Source organism: Molossus molossus, unplaced genomic scaffold (assembly GCF_014108415.1).
Source record: "Molossus molossus isolate mMolMol1 unplaced genomic scaffold, mMolMol1.p scaffold_m16_p_1, whole genome shotgun sequence".
NCBI classification, from domain to species: Eukaryota; Metazoa; Chordata; class Mammalia; order Chiroptera; family Molossidae; genus Molossus; species Molossus molossus.
In genome coordinates, this window is record NW_023425344.1 from 14,373,291 (window position 1) to 14,396,183 (window position 22,893).

Here is a 22,893-nt window from a genome sequence, read left to right on the forward strand (position 1 = left end):
GTCCCAAGCACCTTTGTAAGCTCTACAGCACTCAACAGAAGACGATGCCCTTTCCTTGGGCTCACTGTCCAGAAGAGAAGACAGGGGGGTAAATAAGCGATTACAATAAAGTTGATAAGAGCAATCACAGGAGAAAGCACAGTGTCGTGGAGTGCAGAGAGGAAGAAGACATGGGTGATGTGCTGGAGACAGCCCGTGGAAGCTTGTGACAACTGTTTTCGTGAATTTTGTAAGCCAGTCACCGAATACAGCCATTAGTGTTAAATAAGACCAAGTTTCAATCAAATTAGATTTATAACAAAGGTTATAAATGCTCCAAACTCCATCAATACCTAATTATGTTATTACATTTTACTAGTATCTATGCAATAGAGGTCAGGCAGTGCTGTTGTACATGTATGTCCTATAAGGGTGTGCTCCTATGTGTCTACTGACTTTGGCGACATCACATTGATAGTTTGATTGCCATGGTAGAGTATTTACACCAGGGAATTCAACGACACATGGTAGCAAAGAGAGCTGACCCCACCCCCAAACAGCCAGTTGTTAAACATAGATCAGCATGCAACTGAGAATATCTAACCTAAGAGAACTTCCTGGAAGAAGAGAAAGTAAGGATAAGCCAAAGTTGTCAGACAAAGACTGAGGACTGGCCTTCAATAATAAAAGTCTAGGCTAGAAATACCTTTGCAGTTGTCCACTTCTCTCATCCTGTCTCCCCCAAACTCAACTGTTTGCTGTTAGGAGAGCTGGTTAGGAGAGCTGTGTGCCTACATCCTCGTGTTCCCGTTCAGGGCCCCACAAATTGCATTTCGCAGCTCCCCTGAAGTTGCGCACGGCCAAATGACTTGACTTCGCCAACGCCATGTGTGCAGGAACGAAACGGTCATTTCCAGGTTGATGCTTTTAGAGACAGAGAGTGATTTTACCCTGTTCATTTAACCTCACCCTGGGGGCTGTGGGCGCTGTCAGCCTAAGTCCCTAAGCGACTGATGAGCATAGAATGCCTGAATGTCTCCCCTTAAATTCTTATTTGGATTGGTTATGTATATTGTGTGAGAAATAAACTGTTATTTGAAGCCAGATATGTCGGAGTCATTCATTATTTCAGCACGACCCAAACCATGCTGACTCGTACAACTGCAAGTATCAGAGACTCTTTGAAATAGGTTTTGTCTCAGTTCACAACCCCCTTAACCTGTCACCTGAACCGCTCCAGTAGCCACCTACCCTCCCTTCCTTCCATCTGTCCTGTACACAGTTACGTGCCTCAACACCTCTTCTATGTAAACACCTTTAAAATACCCTCCCTATATGTGAGGTAAATCTAAATTCTTTAAAATAGCACATCCAAAAAGTGCTCATGGTCTGGATCATTCCACTCATGTCCTATCACTCAGAATGAGTCTGTTTCCCAAACACACTTGCTGGTGTCAGCACACTCACCGTGGGTCTTTGCTCTCATCCCAATTCCTCCTTCTGACAAACTCAAGCTCCTAGGTCAAGTACCAGGCGTATGTCACCTTATAGGTGAACCCTCAAGCAGAATTGGTGTCTCTTCCCTTCTCTGGGTTTTTCTTTCTTTTTTTTTATTCTCACCCGAGGGAATTTTTACATTTATCTTCAGATAGAGTGGGAGGGAGAGAAAGAGGCAGAGAGAGAGAGAAACATCAATGTGAGAGAGACGCAACTGGTTGCCACCCACACAACCCCAACAGGGGCCGGGGACAAACTGCAACGGAGGTATGTGCCCTTAGCGGATGCAAACCTGGGACTCTCTGGTCTGTGGGCCAATGCTCTAACTGCTGAGCCAAAGTGGCCAGGGCCCTTCTCTGGGTTTTTCAAAGGCCTATTGCTCACATTTCAATGGGAGTGATGACCCTATGGCATTAAGTACCATTCTCTATCTGATTTAACCTCTGGGATCTGTTTTTGACACACAGTACAGTTCATTAAAAGCCTGCACTAAAGAGGTCTGCGGACTCATCTTGGATTTACTAGACGTGGTCAGCCAGAGCAGAGCTTCCCCTTTGCTTTTCCTGATGCTGATTTTAATTAACTTAGCATCTTCGACTTCTGCCAGTAGTAGGGAAAAAAGCTTTAGTCATTCACTCCAATCCCTTTATTTGAGGGATAGAAACCAAGGTTCACAGATGTTTGATTTGCTGACTATCCTGTGACTGGGTCAGAATAAAAGCTCAGGTCAGTTCACCCCAGGCCCTGCCATTCACCTATCTTGAGTGTTATGTGATAGTAATGATGTTATCTTCCTGTGTACCAATCAAAACTTCACATTTTCATCATTCGCTCCAAACCATGCCCAAGAAAAATAGTTACTCTTTCTCCAGTATTTTCCAATTTATTTCAGAAGCCACGTGTACCTACGTGGATCTTACTTCTCACATACTCTTTCAATTTTGTGATTCCCTAAAACATTGTTGAAGCGGTCACCCAATGAAAAGGAAAAGCAATTTTAGAGGTTCTGAACCAAAAGAGACCAGAAGAATCATTCAGTGCAAATTTTAAGTTGATCGGTTTTTTTTAATGAGATCCTAAAATGTAACATGATTTAATTAATCAGTTAATTTAATTAATTAGTCAACATAAGAATACACTCAGCTCTCTCAAATCCCAGCAAAGGTTCTTTTTACCAGAAACCACAGGATTTAATTTTGCTACTAGTCTTGGCTATCGTTGCCTTCCAACTCAACTGTCCAACTTCTGTTGCTTAAATTAAATAATACATGTGGCATAAATAAAGTTCTTCATGTACTTTTTTACATCAATATATATAAAAAGGAAGAAAATGAAGGAAAAACAACTCTATAAACTCTATTAAATCCTGAAGTTAATGAAAAGTTAAAAATCAGGTATAAAAGTCAAATCTAATGAATGTATTAATATTTTACAAGGCACATGTAAGTATATTAATAAGAAGCAATTAAAGGAACATAAAAAGAGAGAGGAAAACATACTATGTCCCTTGAAAGCTATTTGTGTTTTTATTTCTCCTTCTTATAGCCTACGCGTGGGATTTTAAAAGCAAACCTCACACTCCTAGATCATTGAGATGATCAATCCAGAGGAAACCTGGGCAACAAAGAAATAAAAATGACCTAAATGAAATGGATCTACCTAATCATCTTCTCCAGAGGAGGAACTAGAGTCCAATTCTATACTCATTTTTATGTTAGAAATAAATAAAAAAAAAACAAAACTTCTGATTTGACCATTTTAGCCAAACCCGCCAAAATCTCAGTCTTCTAAAGAGTCCCTCACACAAAATCTTTTACTTCCTAAAAAACATCACTGTATGGGTTTAATAGCATTGCTGTGGATTTGTTCTAAATAAATGTGTGAACAATTTAAGAATGTATTTTATCTTTACACATGTCCTGGTTTTCACAGTATCTCTGGTCAAAATAAGGTAAGCATTTACTACAGTACATCTAATTTTTATTTCTCTAACTCCACCCCTTCTTTTTACAATTTTGTGTGTTTTTTTTTTTTTTTTTTGTTTTGTTTTGTTTTTATCCTCACCCGAGGACATTTTTCCATTTTTTGTTCAGGTAGAGTGGGAGGGAGAGAGAGGAACAGAGAGAGAGAGAGAGAAACATCAATGTGAAAGGAACACATCGAGTGGCTGCCACCCGCACAACTGACCAGAGCCAGGGACAAACTGCAACCGAGGTACGCGCCCTTAGTGGGAACCGAACCCGGGTCTCTCAGGACCGCAGGCCGACGCTCTAACCGCTGAGCCAAACCGGCCAGGGCTACAATTTTGTTTTTGTAGATACTCTTTATTACATCAAGAAGGTGCTCTTCTATTATGAGTGTGTTGAATTTTTTAAAATTCTCATTTTGGCCCTGCCGGTGTGGCTCAGTGGTTGAGCATGGACCCACGCACCAAGAGGTCGCTGGTTCAGTTCCTGGTCAGGACACATGCCCAGGCTGTGGGCCCGATCCCCAGTGGAGGGCATGCAGGAAGTGGCCACTCAATGTTCTCTCTCATCAATGTCTCTCTTTCTCCCTCTTCCTTCCTCTTTCTCTAAAATCAATTTTAAAAATTCTCATTTTGCAGGCCTAAGAACACGAGATCTACATTCTTTGCACACTTTCAAGTATACAATACAGTACTTTTAACTACAGGCACAGAGTTAGTTCTCTAGATCTTCACTTTTCATAACTGCACATTTAGACCAATTGATTATACTCATTTCTCCCTCCCTGTTGCTCTGAGTTTGACTGTTTTAACACCTCATGGACATGGACTCACGAGGTGACTGGTTTCTTTCACTGACCATAATTATGTACTCCCCGGTTCATCCATATTGCCACATCTTGCAATATTTGCTTCTTTTTTAAAAAATGAATAACATTTTGTTGTGTGTATAAAATCACATCTTATTTATCCATTTGCCTACAATGGAAACTTAGGTTGTGTATACACTGGCTATTAGAAATAGTGTTTTAATGAACATGGAGTGCTGTTATCTCTGCAAAAAAAACCAACCGCCAACAGAGTGAAAGGCAACCTACGGAGTGCAAAGAAATATTTGTAAACCATACATCTGATAAGGGACACATGTCTAACATGTATCTTTGGTACTCCTGTAACTCAACAGCAAAAAAAAAAACTAATAACCCAAGTTTAAAAAAAAAGAGATAAGGACTCAAGTAGACATCTTTTCAAAGAAGATATACAAATGATCAACAAATATATGAAAAGATACTCAATGTCACTAAGGACATATTATCTCAAATCTATTAGGATGTCTTTTATCAACAAACAAAAGACAACGTACTGGCCAGATGTGGAGAAATGGGAATTCTTGTCCATCTGTTCTTTATGGCAAGTCAGATTCAATACACCTGTCACGACTCTTCTCCAAATGCCGAGGCTCCCCATTTGGCCCGGTGACTCTCCCTGTCCTCTTCTTTTTCTCCTCAATTTCCACAAAAAGTTAATGTGCTCTAAAATTCATTTTAAATATATATCATAATTTTAAAAATTATTTAACTGCTGTTAAAGTAAAATACATACTAGAAGCAATATTCAAGGTTTGAAAATTGAATTGGTATTTCAAAAGGAGCAATTTTTCAAGCTTGAAGCTCTTAGATTGCTTCATCTCTGTTTTTCTCAAAGCAATTTAGGCAGAATTATTGACAGAATAGTTGCAAAATGACTGTTTTTCAAACAAGTATGAAGAACTTTTACATGGAAATTTTGCTTGCCAAAGACATATGTGACAGCTTATAATCGTTTCAAATGAAGCTCTATGTCATAAAAGAATGATTGTTTTTATGAAATAAATGAATTACATCTGCATAGAAAACTCCTAAAGCCACTCATATCATTATGGTCTTGGGGGAAATTACACCTGTTAAAATACAGTCGTGTCCAAAATATTGTCCTAGTTGTTGTGAATAGCTCCTTTGAAATTGATCCTTTATGTCAAAGCCAATTTTCTGTTTCTCTCATTACAGTCTAACTAACATTACAACAAAGAAGGAGACAATGAATTAAAATGTTCAAATAAAAGTATCCAGTGGTTGATTCACAGCAAAACAAAAACAGTACCTACAAGAAAGCAGAAATTTCTTATTTAATTTGCTTTATATGTCTCCAATCATTAAAGCAAATTGTTTTAATCTTGGTATATGGACTTAGCCAAAAGTATTTTAAAAATATGGGTAATATTGCATAACACTCAAGTAACCACAGTCAATCAAATTTTCAAATACTCAAGACCATATATGTATATAATACCATACACACACACACAAACACACACATAAACACACTCATATACATATACAAATATATACATACAGTGATGCTTAGAAATAATTGAATATTTACATATGTACAATAAACCAGTATACAAATTCATTATATTCTATAGAACACATGCCTGAGCTACTTGAAGCAAAGCGATATTCGATAAACCTATCATTCTTCCTTTTTTCCTCCTTCCTTCCTTTCCTATCATCCTTCTTCACTCTATTATTTTTCCATTTCTTCATTTTTTATTTCCACAAAATAATTGCTAATATATCATATTGGCTGGAAACTGGTGAGTCTGGAAAGCCCAAGGGTGAATAATTACAGGGGGCCCTACCTGCATGGAGCTTTAATTGTACTTGTCCCATCTGTTGAAAGATGAAGATCATAGACGTTTGAATCAGACAGGCCTTCGTTGAAATCATGATGACATCACTTGTGTACCTTTGGGAAAGTACTTTAACTTTGCGTGCCTGGGTTTTCATCATTTTGTAACGCTGACAGAGCATCTCCAATCTAATTTTGTCCCCTCCACTTTCACATAGGAGGGCGATAACTCACTGGGCAGGCAGCCCTCCAGCCACCTGGGCGATGCTCTGTTTCCATGAAAGAAGACCTGGAAAGGCAGGCGAGCTGCCGAGGGGAGCGGGGCCGCTGCGCGCTCAGGATGCTGGGAACGACTACAGTGCAGGTTCTCACGGGAAGTTAGAACCCAGCACCAGGGACACACCAAGTAGTCCAGACACCCAGGGCTTGTCCTGCTTCTAGCTCCCTGTGGAGGAATCGCTCATCCCTGGGATGCACTGGATGATCCCAGATGAGATTTGAAAACAGTGGGCCCCAGTGGAGTCCAGCATTCTTTTTTTTTCTTTTTCTTGATTGATTTTTAGAGTGAGGGAGGGAGAGAGAGAGATGGAAACATCAATGAGAGAGAGCACTGATTGGCCGCCTCCCGCATGTCCCCCACTGGGCATTTGACCCACAACCTGGGCCTGTGCCCTGACCGGGAATAGAACCGGCAACCTCTTGGCGCGCGTGTTGACGCTCAACCGCTGAGCCACACCAGCCGGGTGAGTCTAGCATTCTTTAGACCTGAATCCTCACCACTGCTTGCTATAGAATTCCAGAAACTCTGAACCCAGATGCCTACCCAGCAGTTCCAGTTTCAAACAGACAATTTTATGAAAACAATAAAACAAAGAGAGGCGCGGATATGTGGTCAGAAGGAAAGCTCTTTCAAAACTCTAGGGATTAAGATGTAAACCCACTCTAAATGTAAAGGAACCTTAAAGAAAACTAATGTTTCTCCTCCATAAATAAGAAACTCAAGTGTAATATCACAATGGCATTCTTGTACCTAATAAAAAGAATGAATGGTCGATTTCTTCCCAGGGTTGTGCAAGAGGGACCTTTCCCAGGTGGCTGCCGTCCAGCCCAGCGCTGCGCAGGGCAGGAGCCAGGACGGAGACTGGAGACTTCTGCTGCAGATCGATGTTCCCGCCCGGTCAGGCCCCGGACCCTAACCGACAAGCAATTAACTCCACTCACACCGACGATGTTTCTAAATGTGATTCAGCACCTGCAAGTCCAATTACCTACGACACTGAGAAGATGGAACTACTCAGACACTAACCCACAGAATGGGTAGGGCTAGACCCACACCGGGAAGTCTGCCGAGTCACTGGGCTGGGTCCCCACGGTATCCAGGGAGACACAGAGAAGGGCAACCAGACTTAGTCCCTCCCCTTAAGGAGTTTTCCAACCACATGAGAAAGAGAACAAACAAACAACAAACCCTAAAGGTAGTTTGGGGTCTAACAGAATAGTGAGATTTACAAGTTATATAAATATTTTCAGAACATAAATGTATACCCACAGTAAAAAGATTAGAAGGTCATCTTTGAGTAGTTGGATGTGTCTCTAGCCTATTTATACTTTGTGTAATTAATATGCATTTGCTTTTGTGTGTGTGTGTGGTTGTGGTTAATCCTCACGAGAGGATTATTTTTTCAATGGATATTTTTTCCATTGATTTTTACAGAGAGGGGAGGGGAGGGGAGGGAGAGAGTGAAACATGGATTGCTTGCCTCCTGCATGCACCCCAGGGATTGAAACTGCAACCCAGGTACATGCCCTTGACTGGGAATGGAACCCATGACCCTTTGGGGCAGGAGCTGACATTCTAACCACTAGCCACACCAGCCAGGGCTGTATTTGTTTTTTTTATTATTAAATTTATTGGGGTGATATTGTTTAATAAAATTATATAGCTTTCGATTGTATGAGAGATCATCTGTATATTGGCATGATGTGCCCACCACCCAGGGTCAAATCTTCTTCCATCACATACATTTGGCCCCCTTACCCCTCACTGCCCTCTCCACCCTCCCCTTCTCTCTGGTCACTATCGCACTGTTGTCTGTGTCTATGAGTGTTTCTTCATTTGTTGCTTTCAGTTTTATATGCCACATATGAGTGAAATTATGTTCTTGATTTTTTCGGTCTGCCTTTTCTGCTTAGCTTTTATAATAAAAACATTGGAAGCATTTTCTCTAGAGTTCAATGGTTGCCATAGGCTGGGGCAGGGGTGAAAGGTCTACATTAGGGTTAACTTTGGGCCTGTAGAGACATAATCGATAGTTACCAATTAACACTGAAAGTCTTTATATTAGTTTCTACTGCTGCTGTAACAGATAAAACAAATTTGGTGACTTAAAATAACGCACACTGATTATCTCACAGTTCCGAGGTCAGAAGTCCAAAATTGGTCTGAAATGAATAAAAGGAAGGTTTTTGTGTTCCTCCTGAGGGTTCTAGGAAAATCCGTCTCCTTGCCTTTTCCATCTTCTGGAGGCCTCCTGCATGCCTGGTTCTCCTCTGCTTCTAGTCTCTTTTCATACCCAAACCCAAGAGTGGTTGGTAGGACCTTTCTCACATGACATCAGTCTGACAGTGACGCTCCAGTGTCCTTCTCTTACGGAAAGGCATCTTGTGATTACTTTGTGCCCACCCAGGTAGCCTAGAAAATATTCCCACCTCGGGATCTTTGACTTGATCACATCTTAAAAATTCCTTTTGCCACAGAAGGTAACATACATTGGTTCTGGGTATCAGGGTGTATACACTGTTTCTGGGGGCAATTATGTTGCCTACCACAATGATGTTAAGAAGTAACCACATTCCTTCACACGACTCAATTTCTGAAGGAATGCACACTTTCTCTTTTTCTCCCTCATCTCTCTTTAAAAAAAATTATATATATATATATATATTTCGATTTGAATGTTCTAAGAAATCAGCAATGTCAAATTTGTAAGTTATCACCAAGAGGATGAGAGCAGAGATGCAGAGGTTATTCTCTGCAAAAAGTAGAGCTTTCTTCTTCGTTACAGCAACACCCTTGATGAGAAGTCATGCCCTTCACATGCGGTTAATCAAATGCTGGAAGTGTGAAGGGCACAGCGTGGGAACTGACCTGACAAGGTTATGATCTGCCTGATTTCCCCAGGAATTAGACGTCACCAGAGTTCTTCTGGAAACGAGTCCGGGAGAACAGAAAATCTAGATGACAAGGAAATCCTGGAGAAGTATTCTATTGATCAACCATCAACCTCAACTGCTGTTAATGAGACACAACTGCAACCTCAAATGATGTGAATTCAGGGTCAGACTTTTACGATAAATATTTGCAGGTCTATTCACATTAATGATAAATCTAATGATGACTACAGTCTACAATGTTAGGACTTAACCTTTGCTCATGATTCACCCTCTGCCTTCAAACCTCGATGAACACTTGCTCAGCTTCCAAATCTTAGCAAAGTCACCTCCCCAGTGAAGGCTTTTCTCATGGTGGTCCTCACCCTCATTCTCAAATAGCACTGTTCCTTGTCTTCTCTGGGGTCCCTCTGGACATACTTCTTTTAGAGCACCTGTGACTTCCTCACCCACTTGCCCACTAATACTGAAAGATGAGGATCTGTTTGATCCATGCTCACTAATTTTAGATAGAATGATGATGCTAGGAGTAGGTTTCCAGTCATGGTCAGACCACTTGCTAAAATATTGCAGCACTTCAATGAACAGCTGCTTCCCTGGGATTTCTCCTGGGACCCTCAATCCAGCAACTATAAGGGCAACAGGGAGACTTGAGACTTTACTCCAGAAGAGCGAGGGCCCATTTTGATTGGCCCAGGCGCATGCTCTGCAAGCTGTCTGTATTTCCAAACTCCAGAGCAGTGGCCGGCTTGTTGTGGGTGCTCAACAAATAATCATTGAATGAATAAATCTTATCAATATACCCTCTATGTCAGTAAACTGTGCTGATAAAAATTTTTTTTAAGTAAAAGAAAGACAGGTGTTGGCAAAGATTTTGAAAAAAAGAAACACTTGTGCACTGTTGGTGGGACTGTAAACTTGTACAGACACTATGAGAAACAATATGGAAACAGGCTCCTCAAAAAATTGCCTGGCCGGTGTCACTCGCTGGTTGAGCATCGACCCATGCACCAAGAGGTTGCCGGTTCAATTACCAGTCAGGGCACACACCCAGATTGTGGGCCCGATCCCCAGTGGGGGGCATGCAGGAGGAGGCCAATCCATGTTATCTCTCATTGATGTTTCTCTCTCTCTCTCCCTCTCCTTTTAAAATCAATAAAAAAGAAAAAAATAAGCCATAAGAGAAAATTGGACAGACACACACACAAAAAAATAAATAAAACACAACCACCACATGATCCAGCAAAACTATATAAACACACACTCACGCGCGCACGCACACACACACACACACATATGTATTATTCAAAGGAAATGGGAACAGATTATCAAAGGAAGATATATGCACTGTCATGTTCGTTGCAGCATTATTCATAATAGCCATGGTATAGAATATGGAAACAAAGTAAGTGTCCAACTATGAATAAATGAATAAAGAATGTCACACACACACACACACACACACACACACACACACAGAAAAATGGTTTAGCCAAAACAATAAAAGGAAATGCTGCCATTTGCAACAACATGCAAGGACCTTAATGACATTATGCTAAGTGAGGTAAGTCAGACAGAGAAAGATAAATTACTGTATGATATTGCTTAAATGTAGAATCTAAAAATGTCAGACTCAGAAACAAAGGCTGGAATGGTGGTTACCAGGAGCTGGGGGTGAAGGAAGGAGAAGATGTTGTTTAAGAATACACCCTAGAACATGAGTAAGTCCTACAGACCTAATACACAGTACAGTGATTATAGACAACACAACTGCATTATAAAATTAAACTTGCTAAGAGAACAGATTTTAGTTGTTCCAAACACTAAAAGATATTGTAATTGTGTGAGGTGACAGAGGTGTCAGCCAACATTAAGATAACACATTGTGATATAAATGTATCAAATCAAGATGTTGTATACCTTTAACTTACAAACATTATATTAAAACTATATCTCGCCCTGGCCAGTTTGGCTCAGCGGTTAGAGCGTCCACCTGCGGTCCGGAGAGACCCGGGTTCGGTTCCCGCTAAGGGCATGTACCTCGGTTGCGGTTTGTCCCCGGCCCTGGTTGGTCGTGCGGGTGGCAGCCACTCGATGTGTCCCTTTCACATCGATGTTTCCCTCTCTCTCTCTTCCTCTCTCTCCCTCCCACTCTATCTGTACAAAAAATGGAAAAATATCCTCGGGTGAGGATAAAAAAAACAAAACTATATCTCAATAAAAAAAAGTAAAGGAAATATATTATTCACCGTTTCAGGGAAGGCCATTCAAATCTTTGAAGTAATTTTGCAGGTCATTTTTTTTACTATTCATCATTTCCATAAGAGGAATTCCAGCATAGTGAGGTAATTTTATCTTATAAGTGAAAACAGTTTTATATTTTTACATGAATACTATAAAAAAATAAATGCAAATGGTGTCTTTTAGAGGTGACTACTTTAATGGACCCAAGAGCTAAATTAAATAAAAAACATAGAGCTGTAGAAAGAAAGAGATATTTCTAAATAACTTCTAGAAATATCTTCAAAGAAAATAAAAAATAGTAGAAGCTTTGGGTAACATGACCCTTAAAAGAAGACTTTAAATTATTTCTTAGCACAAGCATCAAGTGGAAATAAAGAAAAACAGAAGGGGATGTTTCTTTCATCTTCCAAGACCACATCTCCTTTACTTCCAATAAGGGTCCAGTCGAATTTCAAAGACATTTAACAGACTTCAGAGAGCCTCAGCTGTTGCCTACCTTTGGGTTCTCTGTATTTCTAAATGTTGATTTTAATCAAATTAAAGATTTTTAAAATGACGCTGTAGTTCGATTTCAACAACGCACTTTTTCAAAATGATGTAACAGTCACTGAAAATAACTCTCATTTTAAATGGGTCACTACAAAGAAAGATGATTCAGTTCTGGTCAGGGCATACAATTCTTAAAGAAAACTTTGCTTTGTAAATTTGAAGTTCAATTACTTTACAAGTCTGACTTTTCTCAAACATGGAGAATAGTTACATTATACAGGTCAACATCAAATCAAAGAAAAACTAATAAAAAATAGAACTGACAATATGTCAAATCTCTTAAGGGAAAAGGAGCTTCTAAGCTTTGAAGTACTAAGAAAATAAGCACAAAGACAAAGATGAATAACTGTGGAAAATAGGAAATAGACACATGTAAGCTAAAAAATGAGAAAATATGAAAAAGGCAAATAATCACATTGCCACAAATGCAAAAAGGAAACAATGTATTTAACATTTAAAAAAAGACCTTGTATTCCCGGCCAGTGTGGCTCGGTGGTTCAGTGGGTGGTTGAGTGTCGACTCATGCACCAAGAGGCCCCGGTTCGATTCCTGGTCAGGGCACATGCCCAGGTTGTGGGTCTGATCCCCAGTGGGGGGTATGCAGGAGGTGGCCAGTTGATGTTCTCTCTCATCGGTGTTTCTATCTCTCTCTCCCTCTCCCTTCCTCTCTCTCTCAAATCAATAAAGAAAAAAAATTTTTTTAAAAGATGTACAAATCACTAAGAAAAGCTTTAAGACCCTAGTAGATAAAAGGTAAGGAAGACACCTTACTATCTTATATCTCCTTTAAGGCCCTACCTGCACGCACAGTCACATTCTGAGGTACTGGGCCTTAGGACAGCAGTGTATGAATTCTGGGAGCACACAATTCAGCACATAACAAATGCAAGTAATTTAAAAATCATATTGCCTCCAAATGTATAAAAAATGTTACCTTTGCGTATAGTGAAAGAATGATATAAAAGTAACATATGATTCTGTTTTTTTTATTTATTGAGCTACTAATGATTCAAAAAACATTTTAATGCTGTTTGCATCTTCATGCCGGCAAAGACTCAGTCCGATGAGTAAAGAAATTCTACTGACAGAAATATAAACCGGCAAACCATTCTGGAAAGCGAATGAGCAATAAAGATCAGAATTATAAAAAATATTAAACTCTCAATATAGAAAATATAATCAAGAAAAAGATAATGAAAACATATCCAGATATAAGAATATTTGCTTCTGGGGAGATACCATTACTAAAATATTATGCATCTGAGTATTATTTATAATAACAAATATATTTGAAACAATTTAAATGCCCAAATGGGGAAACTCTAATGTAAATCTACCCTTGATGAGCTGTTAGGTAGTCACCAAAATATTTGTAAAGATTATAAAAAACACAAAATATCTACAATTTTATTTTTAAAAAATAAAGCAGGGTACAAAGCTGTACGTTAAAATGATACAAAGCTACAGTCACTACATTAGGACAATAAATCCAAAGATTTGTTTGATTTTGCTTTCTGATAGTATATATTTTCACTTTCCAAAAAGCAGCAGATTCTAGTTTTATATTATATATACTAATGATATTAGTAATATGTATGTCATATGTACAGAGCGGGGCAAAAGTAGGTTAACAATTGTTCATATGGAAAATAATACAATAATTAATAAATAATACTAATTAATAAATAATAGTATAAGTATGTTTGACATACTCTCAACTATAAACCTACTTTTCCCCTACCTTATACATAATAGTTTTAAATGAAGCAATTATTTCAATTTAAGCCAACTAGATTGAAACAGCAAGTATTCCTTTTAAATTATCTTAGTAATATACATACTCCTATATATTATATGTTAATTTTATATAAAGCAATTACTTTAACTTAAGTAAAATTGGATTGAGACTGCGAAGTTCAGTTTCGATTCTGTTAAGCTTAGGTGAACACGTCAGCTGCTCACCTAAATGCTTTGCTCCCATCCTGCCCTGACCAACTGTATTGTCGGTGAGTGAGACCTTCACTCAAGACCCATTGGCGACCAACCTTCATTCTGCCCTGGTCCCTGCAGACAAAATAGAAGTGAAGAGAGACCTCCATGGGATTCCTGCGAGGGGGATTTGGATCAGCGACTCTTCCAGGCGGTCCTAAGGAAATCCCTCCCTACACAGCCCGTCCTCCTAGGAACGTCCATTACATAGGTCTGAAGGTCACAGCCAGGTCCCCAGTTCTGCAGACTCGGTGTCAGGAGACACTGGATGTCCCTGTCTTTCTCGAGCCCTGAGTGCCAACATACGGGCACCAGCTCTTAGTAACTGCAGGCGATAAAATACTGCACCATCAGAACTGGTGAAATGGTATCTTTTACTCATTGGTAAAATACAGAGATTTGAAAATCACACAGTCCTGGAGTTCATGAACAGACTCAAATTGTAAATGTTGGGCAGTCAACTGCCCATTAAATATATCAGGACTCAAGCTACATTCATTGATTTGATAGTAACACTAGCTAGTATTCTACTTTTCTTAATAGAATAGCAAAAAACAAAACAAAACAAAAAACAAAGTTGTAATATATTGAATCGTGCCCTCCCCCACAAATGCATGTTTACCTGAAAACTGAGAAAATGACATTTGTAAATAGCATCTTAGCAGATGGAATTAAGGCAAGGATGAAGGTGAGACACCCTGGATTAGGCTGGGCCCTAAACCCAACACAAGTGTCCTAAGAAGGGACAGAAAAGGACATACAGACAGTTAGGGAAGAAGCCATGTGAAGACAGATGCAGAGATTGCAGCTAAGTTGCCATAAACCAGAGGAATAGCAGGGACCGCTAAAAGCAGGAAGAGACAAGAAAGGATTCTCCCCTAGAGCCTTTGGGGGAACCCTCACCCTACCAACACATAGATTTTGGACTCCTGGCCTACAGAACGGAAAGAGAATGGATCTCTAAGTCACCTAGTTTGTTATGATTGCCCTAAGCAACCAATGCAGCGTATGGGTTTACAGAGAGGATAATGCCACCTTTCACGAAAGCTAGTTCTTCAGATATGGGATGGAGAGCCGTAAGGCGGGAAAAGCACAGAAGACCCGTGGACAAAGGGTGAAGCCCACTGTGCAGCTTTCTGTTGGGAAATCCAGTTGGCCTCGGAATATTCACCATTTCTAGAAGACAGTCGTGATAAGAACAGCAGTCACACAGAGCTGGTCACAAGATTTGGTAAGCTGTAAAGTGGACAAAAATTCTGATTTTTTTATTGTCACTGATTCAGAGTAAATGTCAACATTGCGCTAGGTATCTATTTATGAAACAGAAACATTGAAACTACGAAAGAAATTTGCACAAGTACATGTTTGGTTTCCCTTTCAGTTCTCTCTCTATTACAGAGTGTCTCTGCCTGAAGGGTGGGTTTATAACCTGCAGACTGACTTTGGACGCTGACATGAATCATTTATAACACAGACAGGTGAATTATTAGGGATGCAGCAGAAGGGGAGGAACCCAGGGCTCAGTTATTTTTAGAGTCGTTGTACTGTCATTAATAATCATTTGTTGTGTTTTGAGTCATCTGAAATGGATAGGAAAATAGATAGATGACCCTGATCATGGGAAGACAGCGTTGCTGACTGAAAAAATAAAAAGTTAGAGACAAAGAAGCTTCTGCTAATGTTCAGATCCTAGGTTTGTAGGGCATTCTCCTTACTTGAGAAGAGGCGCAGATGGGTGGTGTCAAAGGCATAAAAACCGACTGTAGGAGTCCAGTAATAACCGTAGTTCGACATCACTTTTAGAAAAATGTAATAGTGCAATAACTACTGGAATAAATTACTCAATTCTTAAAGTAGCAGCTTTGGTGTACCATTCAGAAGATCACATGTATAACTCTCGATTATAAATCTCTTTATGCAATAAAAATATTATCGAGGCAAATTATTTCAAACACAGTCTCTCAGAATTGATGTCATCCAAACATGCTTTCAAAATTAAGTGAAAGAGATGGCCAAGGCTCCCGGTGTTCGCGCTTTCATTCCTGTCAGAGCAGAAAGCAAGACTCATTCTCAAAGGGAAATTGATGGTACACCTAAGTGATGATGGAAATCAATGGTGTTCCTGACATAACAATCAGAGGGCAAAGAGTATTTTAAAGTCTGCCTCCTCAAGAAACCTTGTCGAGACTGGGTCACTAGCTCAGGTCATCGCTGCTCTCGTTCTATGGATGTACACCTGAGGGCTGCCACCGTGCCCCAGGTCAAGCTTCAAATGAAAGACCAACGTGACAAGTGCTAATTTCTCCCCTTCCTAACCTTACTGCCCTTTGCCACGCGACACCACCCCCACAATTTCTCTCCATCCCCACACATTAGTTCAGACCTTCACCCTCTCTTGGCTAGGTCATTGCAATATTCACCAAAGGAGAGCCCTTCATACGTCGATTCTGCTGACCTCGGCACCTCATCTCCCCGCACAGACCTCCACACGCTAGGCTGTCACCCTGAGGGCCTGCCCCTCACCTTTATAGATCTCTGAGTGGAGAGAACAGAAGAGCACACCTGCTTGGAGCGCACACACCAACGAGGCCTCCTGAACACCCTCCTGGCTGAATGCCCTGTTCTTCTCTTTCTCCCTTTGCTTGTACCTCTCATCATTTCAGCTTTCGTACTTACAGTCCATGTGTCCTGAGGCTAGCAGTACATGTTCCTCTCTGATACCCCATCTAAGCATAGCACTAGCACCAAGTGTCTGAAATACTTTTTACAAGCTGATGAAATTAAAATCAAAGTTCATTTCCTACGCCATATCATTCGACACGTTAAATTCTCCACACTTCATTGTTTATTGGGGATAAAATAGTTGTTTCAAACAGAACTGTTTAAGGATTAAATCCTACACTGTACATGAATACATTTCATAAACTCTAAAGTGTCTTAGAAATAAAAAGATTAAGATCATAATTTTCATTTAAAGAAATTCTATAGACTCACTCATTATTGCACACCCAATTCACTGATACCGTCTGGAAGTAGACAGACGTCACCTCAAAGGTGTGCTCTGTAGAATTCTGAGGCCTCAGACATGATCCAGTCTGACCAAGGAAATGAGGGGAGGAAGCAGAAACGAAGAGGTATGATGTTCATGTGAAGGACTTTCTTCATAATGGTTCCAGGGCCCAGAGAATCTTGTCACCACGCTCAGAGTCAGTACCTGCATTGCTGGTCCCCAGCTGTCCTTCCTTAGCTCCGGGTCCGAGACTGTGCTGGAATCTATGCAGTGGCTGAGCGTGATGATGGTTAACTATCAAACACGTGACATAATGACAACAATCTTTGAGAAAGGAGGCTAATTAAAAATACATTTTCAGCCCTGGCCGGTTTGACTCAGCGGTTAGAGCGTTGGCCTGCGGACCAGAGAGTCCCAGGTTTGGTTTCTGCTAAGGGCACGTACCTCGGTAGCAGTTTGTCCCCGCTCCAGTTGGGGTCGTGCGGGTGGTGGCCAGTCAAAGTCTCTCTCATGTCCATGTTTCTCTCTCTCTCTCTCATTCCCCCTCTCTCCCTCCCGCTCTATCTGAAGATAAATGCAAAATGTCCTCTGGTGAGGATAAAAAAATATATACATTTTCAAAATAAATACTACCAATTATTCAACCAATTTACTAGGACCAAGCATGAAGTAAACTATAGGCTATATATGCATTGTTCTCACCAAATCTATGTGCCTGTGAGTGCAAGATTATGTCAGAGAAGTGTAGTTACTCGGAGAAGGCTGATCAGCTACCACCCTTTCAAACCACATTTTCCAAATGCCCCATGCCGGTCTGTGGTTGAGAATGAGCTGCGTGGCAGAGGATATAGAAGGCAGACTCGATCTCCATGCTTCATCTCTCCTACAATCAGCCCTGGGCTCAGATTTATGTGTCCAAAGGCAAGTGGACTCAGTAAGTCGAGTCACCCCACCTCCTAGTGACATAAGACTTCAGTCCTCTACTGCAGACCAAGACAATCCCTTCATGAGGAGGAGGGTTCCGGTGCTCTACCTCTAGTATGTACTGTGGTGAATCACAGAGGGCGTGTTCCTGGATGGCAGTTCAGGGAACCAGATTTCCTCTTCCTGACCTCCTGGGCTTGCAGAATGAATGGAACCTGACCCAGTCGAGCCTGCACAGGGAGCAGGAGAGACAGGGATGTGAGTGGAGACGCCACGAGAAAGCCCCTCACCAAATCCAGGGTGCAAACATTACACAGAACAAAAGTCTGGTTTCTCAAACAAATCAACGGCCTGAATAAAACGGAAGGGGAGAGGAGCAAGTGTTATACATTAAAAGAAACTTTGAAAACACAACTTCCAAATGCAATAAAAGGACTTTGAACTCATGTAACAAACACTGTAAAAATAATTCTTGAGACAACTGAGGAAATGTGAATATGAAAATATGGACCGAATATTAATTTTTTTAAAGAATAGCTAATTGGGTCAAGTGCGATAATGGCATGAGGCTTATGCGTAAACGTGTTCTTATCAACTGGAGATGCATGCATAAACACTTGCAGGCGATAAGTATCATGTCTAACATTTATTTTAAAATATGCCCCCAATCAACTAATAAATAATACAAGTTTGACAAACTGTTGATAAGTGTTGCAGCTAGGTAAACAGTACACACCAGTATATTGTACTATTCACTTCCTTTTGTTCATGTTTGAAATTTTCATAATAAAATGTTCTTTTAAAAGTATATGAATTATTTTTACCTCAAAAAGGGACATTTGCACCTGCCAGGGAATGGTCTAAGTTGTACCCACGTCAGTGGAATGCCCAGATTCATTTAAATTCATTTGAAACATAACTGGGTTCAGCATATGAACAGAAAAAACAAGTAGAGCCAGAAGGATAGAAAGCCTGAGAGAGAAAGAGTATTAAATAGCATCGGCTGAAACAGCCAATAATTATGTGCAGTCACAAGATGAAAGATGTCATGAACGCCAGGTCAGAGAAGAGCAGGAAAGGGTGGCACTACAGCTAATAGAAAACAACTCTCTGGAGGCAAAATCCCTTGCTTCCTTCAAGACCATCTCAAAAGTTAGTGTGTGGCTTTTGCCAGCTCCTCAAGACTGTTAGCCATTTCCTCATCTCAGATTCTACAAAACTTCATTCATCCTTTCTGTTCTTTTCCCACCAGAAAGACCCATTGACTAGCACAGGCCTTAGACTGTGGTACACATATATTCTTAGGAAATATCTGTGGAAGGGATGGTTGGATGCATGGATGGATGGATGGATGGATAGATAGATGAGTAAGGATGGATGGATGGATAGATAGATGAGTAGATGACACATGGATGGATAGATGGATGATGGATAGATGGATGGATGGATAGATAGATGAGTAGATGACGGATGGATGGATGGATGGATGGATGGATGGATGGATGGATGAGTAGATGACACATGGATGGATGGATGGATGCAAGGATGGATGGGTCATGGAAAAGGAAGGAAGAAAGGGAGGGAGAGAAGATAAAAGTAATATTCTTTTCTGGGGCAAAAAAATCACTGAGCTCAAAGGGCAGGAACTTACAGTTAAGAAAATTTTCATTTAGATAATCCCAAACCAATCAGAATCAGATCCATAACTTTCCTTAGGAGCCTCCTACACGGAACTGTTTTATTTTGTTTTAGCTAGACTCAATTCATATTCTCTTCATAGAAGCAATTTATCAAATACCCCAGGCTGCAAATAGCTGAGATGCTTTTCATCTCTTGTTGAGAAATGAAACTTTTCATTGAGCTATCACAGGCAGTTATTTTTATTTGAGCCTCCGCTGAAATACCCCTGCTGCACAGCATATTGAATACTTTATTGACCATAAAGTATGTGGCTGCAATTAAAGGTTTTTATTTTTTCCAAGCATTTTGCCTTTCTGGAGGCATTTGGAGGCTCATTTCTGTTGATCAGTTTTTCAAGGATGTTTGCAGTTTAGCAAAAGTAAATCAGAAAATTAGTTAAAAATGAATAAGAAACTGACACCTTTGAATGAGAGTACTTCCAACTCCTGCAATGTGACAGTACAGAGGAAAGTGTGGTGAGGTTCCTAATGTTTATATAATCTATGCAGGACTTTCACACTAGCCAAAATTCTAACAAAAACATGGGCATTACATAAATCAGAAACAAATCCATTTAAGAGACTGGATTATAAATCATTAGACTTTTTCGAATAGTCTCTGGGTGCATGAGATGCTAGCTATCAAGTTATTTAAGAGACAATCATTTTTATTTGGTATCACCAAAGAAAACAGCTTAGGCCTCCTTGTAGACATCATATTTAAACACCATGAGCTTCCAGATCTCGTAACTTAGACACAGAGTTTGGAACTAGGATCGGAGGACACTACACACTAATTTTGCAAGTCAAAGTGCTGGACCCAGGAATTTGTAGTAATAACGGATCCAGTAAATAGTAATTGAATGAATCCAAGGAAGGAGGATCCTTTCTTGTCTCTAAGGAATATGCCTTGGCTGTTCCCAGCAAGATAACAGCAAATCAGAATGAAATGCTTGAGTCAGAGGAGGAATGAATCTATGCCTTTTAAATGCCCACTGTACATCTCCCTCCTGCATCTCCAATCAGTTAGTAAGGACCAGTCTTTAGGTCTCAGGACCTAATCTGTGTTGTTTTCTGTAGACTGCACAGCTGCTTTAAAGGAAACTTCTCACTGAAACATCATGCCTTTTCTGAAACGACAGTCAAGCTCATGCCCCCAAGCCTCCAGGGTTTACTACACCTCTGATGACATACTGATGAGGTGGGACAGGTAACCGCTATCATGGGGCTTCGTAATCCACTCTCAGCCTGTTCCCTGCCTCCTTCCCTCCCTCGCCCTGCCATCAGGAAACAGGAGAGCGACAGCTGAGTTACACTGAGCATCTCCCCTGGCATTGGAAGTACTGGGGATGCAGCAATGAACGAAACAGAGGCACCCCCCCCTTCGCAGGGAGCTCTCATTCCAGTGGCTTAAAATAAGCTCCCGTCAGTAGTAAGTTTCAGTTCTGCAAGATGAATGAGTTGCAGAAATCTGCTATATAGTGCCTAGAGTTAACAATGCTGTGTTATATACTCAAAATTTATTAGGAGGGCAGATCTCCTGTTGTGTTCTTATCACAGTAAATAGAATCGAGTAGAGCAGAATACAATAGATCAAGCGAGTAGTAAACGGTTGTATCTTTCTGCAGCGGGCATGCTGCAAATCACTGTGCATGCAGCTTTTGGTTTTTTTCCTAAATTCTCTCAATAATATTTCTCCCAGGTCTCTGCTCAACCATCCCCTTATAAGGGAAACTTGCTTGCCCTGGTCACCTTATAAAGAACATTCCGTCTGCTTCATCCCTCTTCATCATCATCTGTTCTCGCACTGCTGGGACATAGTCTGTTTCAGGGCAAGTGACTTAGTGAACTCACCACTTAGTATCTGACATATTATGAGGGCTTCATAAGTGTCTGTTGGGTGAATGAAAGCATGAGTAACCATGGGCATTACGGAGGACCACTGCCCAGGTTTACAGATAGGAAAGCCCACATGGATGGAGAAGAGGGAGTCTGCCCAACATCGCCCAGTGCTCAGGGCAGGGCTCCCAGAACAGCAACCCTGTCCTCTCGATCATGGCTTTCAGGGGCCCCACTTCACATGACCATTTCCTTATCCTACCCAACAACTGCAGCTTCGCAAGCCCTTGGGATCCTAAGAGGGAATGAAAACACCACGGAGAACACCACTAAACAGTGCATAAGGAACAAGAGAACTGACCATTGAACCCCGAGCAACTTCTGAATAAAGCTGGGCAGCCACCTTGCACAGCTAGCGTGGAAATATGTGCTGTGGAGGGAAAGCGGAAAGAACGCAGCTTCAAGAGTCAAGCATGGATGTTATTCAAGTCTCTGCCACTAACTGTTCACTTTCTCAACCTCGGTATCCATATCTATAAAGTGGGGATGATGCCGACCTCCCCTCTGCCTGCCGGTCATTGGCAGAATGAGATGATGGATTGCAGTTTCTGGCACAAATTTAAGTAGAATGAGTAGCTCACTAATCATGGTCCTCTAATAAATCCTGAGCATATAGACTAAAATAAAATTTGGTTTCAGTTATTCATGTATTAATGCAGCACATAAAATAGCAGAGAGGAAGAGTGCCGAGCATCTCAGAGGACTGGACAGCCTTTCTCCAGAGCACATGGAGCTGGACGACAAGAAACACGTGGCCATCGGAGTGACGGCTTCAGCATATTTACTGGTGATCAGCTTGAGCAATTGATCGGGCTGGGGAGGAGGTGTAGCAGCATCTAAACATTTATTTGGACATAACTCATAAACTCCTCAAGCATGGTTAGGGAAATCACCTAATCATCTACTGGTCATATATCTGGTTGAAAAAAATTGGAGTTAATACAGATCCTTAAGTACATGTTCAACAGAAACTTTGTGTTTGTATTTCTGTTAATACAATTCTCAGAAAAACATTTACTATTGTTTCGCTTAGCCATGGTCTTAGAAATCTAGCTGCTCACAGTTCCTGTAGTTGCTGATAGCAGAGTAATAATGATCTTCTGTTATGGTTGAGTTGATACAATAAATTGCATTTTTTCCCTTAGATTGCATCAGAAGCTCTAAATGGCTCGATCACCTCTAAAACAGCCTGAGGAAAGCAACACATTTTTAATTGTATAAGCCTGTCTCTTTTTTTAGAATCAGCATATCTACCTGACAACCTAAAAATTCCAGTCTACTTTAAAGGAACAGCAATGGACAAATACCAACTATAG